Here is a 6,000-nt window from a genome sequence, read left to right as displayed (position 1 = left end):
AATGAGAACAAGGAGTGAGCTAAGATCTCCTTCACCTGATTAAATGATGCCTGGAAGTGTTTCAACGACACAGTAGGAATTTTTAAGTACCAGCCATATATACTTGTCAAGATTTGCTTCATGACAAAAAACATTGCCAAGATTTCTGATCTGCCTGCCACTGAAACAAGATTTGACTCATTCAAAGGCGCTCAATAAACTATAAATATAAGGTCTATATCTTTCAGAAGAGTTACACCAGCTAAGGTTTAGCCTGTATTTCCAAGGAGTCCTATTCTATCCTTTGAATATCTATCAGTTCCTAAAAATTTCCTCAATCTGTAGGCTTGGTGTTTGTGATGTAGAGCTTTTTTATATCTGTACTCTGTGTATGTCCCTATCTTTCTTTATATGTAAACCCACATTACATTGCAGTATCAGCGGCATAGATGGAAGGCTCCACCAAAAGCTAGACAAAGCTTTGAATGTATTTTCCCTCCAGACAAGTCCACCACTACACATCCTGTTACAGGCCACTGCTGGGCAGAAAAGACAGTGGCAAGGCCCTTCCTGGAAGGGGCTGTTGCATGGAATGGCTCATTGAAAGCCAGGGGCAGCTGAGTGTGTCGTGGCATTTTTCCTGCCCTCCAGTATGCACTCCTCATGGCAGCAAGGGCACAGTGTCCTTCTCCAGCATGGTAAGGGGAGTCTCTGTCACCACTTCAAAAAAAGTGGGTACAAACCCCACCATCCCTCCAGTACCCTTCTCTTCTGCCACCCAACTCGACTCCCATGTTTATCTGATCAATTGTTTTGATTTTTTTATTTTATTTAAACCACATATGAGCCACCAAATTTAAACCTAGGGACGACTATTTTTCATAGTCTAGAATGGCATGGGACACAAAGATGCTGTGGCCTCCCTCCATAGCGCTGTCTTTCAAGAGGGAATTAATATTGTACCCTGCTTCCCTCTTCCACCTCATAGTCGTACGCAGCTCTGCTCAGCCAAGATTCAGAAACAGACTTATTAAATAAGAAAATGATCATCAACATTTTACCACTTTTTCTCCAGACTTCCTGCTAGTAGGCAACTAAAAGGACTCAGGGTGGGTGCATATGAGCGGGGATCTTAACATTGCATGAGCAGAAACTGGCTTTCATAAAAAGACTTGATGGCCCAATAATTGATACAGTCTCTTAATACATACACTCACTTGATAGCAATTAGATCTGTAGTCTAAGCATTTCTGGACTTTTTGCCAGGAAAGAATTGGGAAATTAACAAAGGCAAATTAATTATTTGTCCCTGTGGTTTCTGATGTAAGAATACAGATGTTCTTTCTCAGCATAATTCATTTTTAATGTCTCCCAAAGCTCAGCTCAGCTATATGCTTATGTTCTTCATATGCCAAGCTTCTGTTCTGATTAAATATCAAATGGTTTTTAAATATCAAAATGGTTCTGTATTTCCAAGCTCTGTTAAGAGCTGTAGGGAAAGAAAAACAAGGACTCCTTTGATCATACACACATGAGTTTTATATTATGACACCACCACTGCTTCCTATGGATATAGTCCAAATTTACACTTAGGGAAGTGAGGGAAGCTAGATTGTGTGCCATGATCTATACCAGCCTACTACACTGCAGCCCAAATGGTGGCTTGGGAAAGTAATAAGAAGTAAAGAAAGATGTCATTTTATTAAATTGGACACAGTGATTCAAGTGAATAATTTTCAAAGATCACAAATCTGAACCTTTATAGACATTTATTTATTCCTGTATTTTCCTTCACACAACAGCATAGCCCCACATACCTTAACAAACTCCAAAAGACTCGTTTGCCTGACCTGAAAGGGACACTGCAGGTCATCATTTTTCTTGACAAGTTCTTGCTCTGGTGAGCAATACATTACCTACCACCTGACAGCAGGGTGTCAGCAGGAAAAGTAGCCTGCAGTAGCCTGCAGTTGAATGCAATAGGGTTCAGGAACATGAGAGCAAAATAACTGAGCTAAAATAATGAGGAATGAAAAAGAGGGAGTGTGAGGAAGTCCCCCTCCATGTTCTGCTTTCACCATTAGAGCTCTCAAAGGCCAATTGTGCAGCCTTGGGTGGTGTCAGGGCAGCACCAGAGAAGGAGCAGGGAGTGGCAGTGTTGGCACAGCTGGGAGCGGCCGCCTGCTCAGCTGTATTTACCCTGGGACACTGCAGCTCTAAAACACTGGGGTCAATAGAGGGGAGGGCAGGGAAGGCAATGGCCCTGTAGTGTAACAAGGCTTATTATTCCCTTTCCCACGGAGCTGGGCAGAAGGGCTCAGAAAAGCAGTGGTGTTCTGCTTCTCTCTGAGAAGAGAATGAGGTGCTGCTCAGGTGGCTTGGAGAGGCTGATTATTGCTTTCCTACAGTGATCTGCCTAAAGAGGATAGAGCCTTTGCCACCTAAATACAGGGGATGGATGGATGGATGGATGGATGGATGGATGGATGGATGGATGGATGGATGGAGAGGAAGGAAGGGAGGAAGGAAGGAAAGGAGGAAGGGAGGGAGTGAGTGAGTCCCAGTAACTATCCCTATGCTGGTCCTCTTTGCTCATGATACATGATCAGCACAGACTTAACAACGTACTGAAGGTGAATTGACACGGGAAATAGGACCTGAACGAGATCTGGAGGATTAGATCAAAGCAAGGAAACTCTAATGGAATTGTAAGAGAAGCTACTGAGGACGATAAGAAGAGGCATTTGGTAGTAGGAGAGTCAACTGTGTGCCTGGAGAATAGCCATCCTTTTGTAAGGATGGAGCTAACAGAACTGATTATGACTGTGCCTGAAGCAAATGTTCATGGTATTACTGAGATGCTTGACAATTTAGTCAGGGGAGCTTAAGATGAAAGGAAAAGTTATTAGTACTGGGTGTGCTGCAGAAAAAAAAAGGGAATGAACAGTATTTAATATTTGTATCACACCTTTCATCCTGAAGGATCTCAAAGCACTCCACAAACCACACATGGAAGTGACTTCTGCTTCTACTGAATATGGACAACAGGGTGAAACATGCCAACTCCTTTAACATCAGAAACCAGCACTGCTACACAGCAGCTTAGGAAAAAAGTAAGCGGTAGGTACAAATCAAAATGCAAATAATAATTTTCTAGGCAAAGATGTGAACGAATAGACTAAAAGAAGGCAATATTTTCAAAAGGCTTCATTATACAAATGAAAAACTACTGTAATCAGGGTCCATGCCTTACTGCCTCTGGGTGCTGCATATCCAGCACCAAATAATGTTCTTGCTCCATTGATTTCCCTGTAGAGCCACTACATATGAGACTATGTAGACTATCCAAGTAGGTAAGTGATCTTGAGTTTAGCCCCTTGTTCTACTACCAAAACAAAATCACTTAAATTCCTTCAAATTTTATTGACAGAATGCATATATCTATTTACCACTACTAAGGATGTTATTTCATTTGGATAATAATTTTTTAAACACATGTATTTTCAGGAAGGTGAAAAGAACTAAAAAAGGTCTGCTTTCTTCCTAAAAAGGAGGAGGGCAGTTAATGAGACTTGATCAATCAGCTCCACATCATATTTTTCCTATTTGATTACTTAAAGAACATGGTTACCCAAACCATGCTAGATTTAAGCTAACAGCAGCTACAGAGGTGCAGCTACTGTGGCCTCACATGCTAATAATATTCACTTTTTAAACAGCCTTGCAAAACTAGAGCATATTTTACAAGCTCAGGCATTAAATTTTCCCCTTCCGTTTTATCATAATGATATACGAGAATATTTAGCGGGGTTTTATTTGCTGTGGGAAAGGGAAGCAGCATTTTCTAGGTCATTTTAAGAATATCTTTAACTCTAGCCAGTTAGGAATCATGGGTAAAAAAGGCATAGTGGTGACAACCGAGTTGATGTTAATCATAATCCATATGTAGGTGTCTTTATGAAAAAAGTGTGTGACAGCTGATAAATTCAACAGCTTTTATCTACATCACATTAAATGCCTAAACTGCAATAAAGGACCAAGCCAATCTTGTTTTCTACAACCCCATGATAACATCCAAATTAACACAAGGTTTGCAGAGGCAAAGCTCCCCGGCCCAAGAGTACAAGGTATTCAGACTTGTATGACATGTCATTCTACACACAAAGGCATAAAACAATCATTCTAATTAAGATTAAAAAAGAAAAATTACAGGTTTATGTATTAATCGCAATGATTAAAGAAAATGCTAGAAATAGTTAAAACACTTTGTAACATGAGCATGGCTTTTTTTCTGCCTGTAGATGGTGCAGTAGGGCAGCAAAGTTGTTTAGTTTTTCCAAAGATTAAATTGGATTTGAAAGCTATTCATTACCAGATGTTCACAGTTCAGAAGCATTTCTCCAGCTTAAAATTTGTAGCACCATTTCCACCCAACATAAAAATGTCAAGGAAAGCCCCGAAAATGAAGAAAATCCTGTTTGGTTATATAATGGGTGGGGGCTTTTTAAATTAAAGTTGTGCTTTTAATTTATTTCCTATAGCAATGGCAGTGTGCTTATTCAAACAGACTTTGGGCACCAAGCCCAAAAAACCCACAACTGCCAGAATTAGAATAAGTAACGTCCTGACCTCTCTCCATAAGAAGGAAATGGACTTTCAGAATCTTAGTCTGACTTATGCAGAACAGACTGAGCAAATCAATGGTGTTAATTGCAAGAGAAATAGATATTATTTTGTTCTCTGTGTTAAGCACCTTGGTCCTGAGTAACACAAACTCAGCGATAAGCCTACAACAGCACTAATTCCACATGCAACAGATTTAAATGAAGAAAGCAGCACATTGATCAAGGTATTACATTAAAAATAAAGAGGCAAACAGCAATATTAGTATTTGCACTGCCTCAGCAATGCTGTGACTGCTCTGTCACATACTGTAAAATCAGCTGCTGGTGAGAGAAATATTTATGCAAAATTTTTTCTTGAATTCGGTATTTTCCTCTATTTACATGAGCAGGTTGAATTGACAATGGATTCTCGGGAGTTTCTGGGCTAGAAGTAATGGAAGAAGTTCAGGTGCAAGCTTGTTTCCAAGCTGGAGTGCAAACACTGAAGAAGGAGAGGGTATGGCCAGCCCAAGCTGAGTCTGGCTTGTAAAATGGTGAAATTCTGTTGTGCTGTATGGCAGTAGGTGATTTGCTAGCAAAAAAAATCATCAGCTGGTATACAGGCAACACCAAAAGTTTCTTTTTCCTGAGTGCTTCACTGCCCTAATCCTTCTGCTATTATGCATTCTTGCTTTGCTTTACTTATTTGTAAATTTAATTATTTACTGAGGCAGTTTTGCTACCTCACTGGGGTTGCTATTTGGTCTAGTATATTTTGGAAAAGCCTGGTAAATCAACCTATGTCCAGCCAAGACAAAAGACATTCACCCCCTCAATCTGAAGTGGTGAAGCCAAGTAGCCAGGCTGTCTGATGACTTTTAAGGAAAACAGATGCAAAAACATGGGCTCAGCCTACTTCTCGCAGCAGTGGTATTAATGCAAAATCAACATTTGTCTCTGATGAGTTTACTCTCCAGCCTATTTCTCCCAGCAGTGCTGTTAAGTAGCGATGAGTCCACTGAGGTCAGTGGCTTTTACTGCTATAAAGCCAGTATAAAATCACAATCAGAGTTATCAATGTATAACTTGAATAGGACTTTGCTTCATCCTTAAATTTTTCTCTCCATGCCTTTTCCTTATGTAAATGAGATTTACTAATTTGACTATCAAATGACCACCAAATAAACTATGTAATTATCAGATTTTGTAAAGGCCCTTGAGATCTTGCAGAGGAAGATACTGTGCAATGACAAAGTGATGTATGGAACCACTGAATCACAGAGTGGCTGAGGTTGGTAGGGACCTTTCAAGATCACGTAGCCTACCCTCACAGAAAAAAAAAAAAAAAGTGGTTTCTAATGTTCAGATAGAGTTTCTTGTCTTTCAGCTTGTGACCATTTCTCTTGTTCTACCAGTG

Source organism: Anomalospiza imberbis, chromosome 1 (assembly GCF_031753505.1).
Source record: "Anomalospiza imberbis isolate Cuckoo-Finch-1a 21T00152 chromosome 1, ASM3175350v1, whole genome shotgun sequence".
Taxonomy (NCBI): Eukaryota; Metazoa; Chordata; class Aves; order Passeriformes; family Viduidae; genus Anomalospiza; species Anomalospiza imberbis.
The sequence above is the reverse complement of the archived record's forward strand: the minus strand, read 5'-3'. Positions refer to the sequence as shown.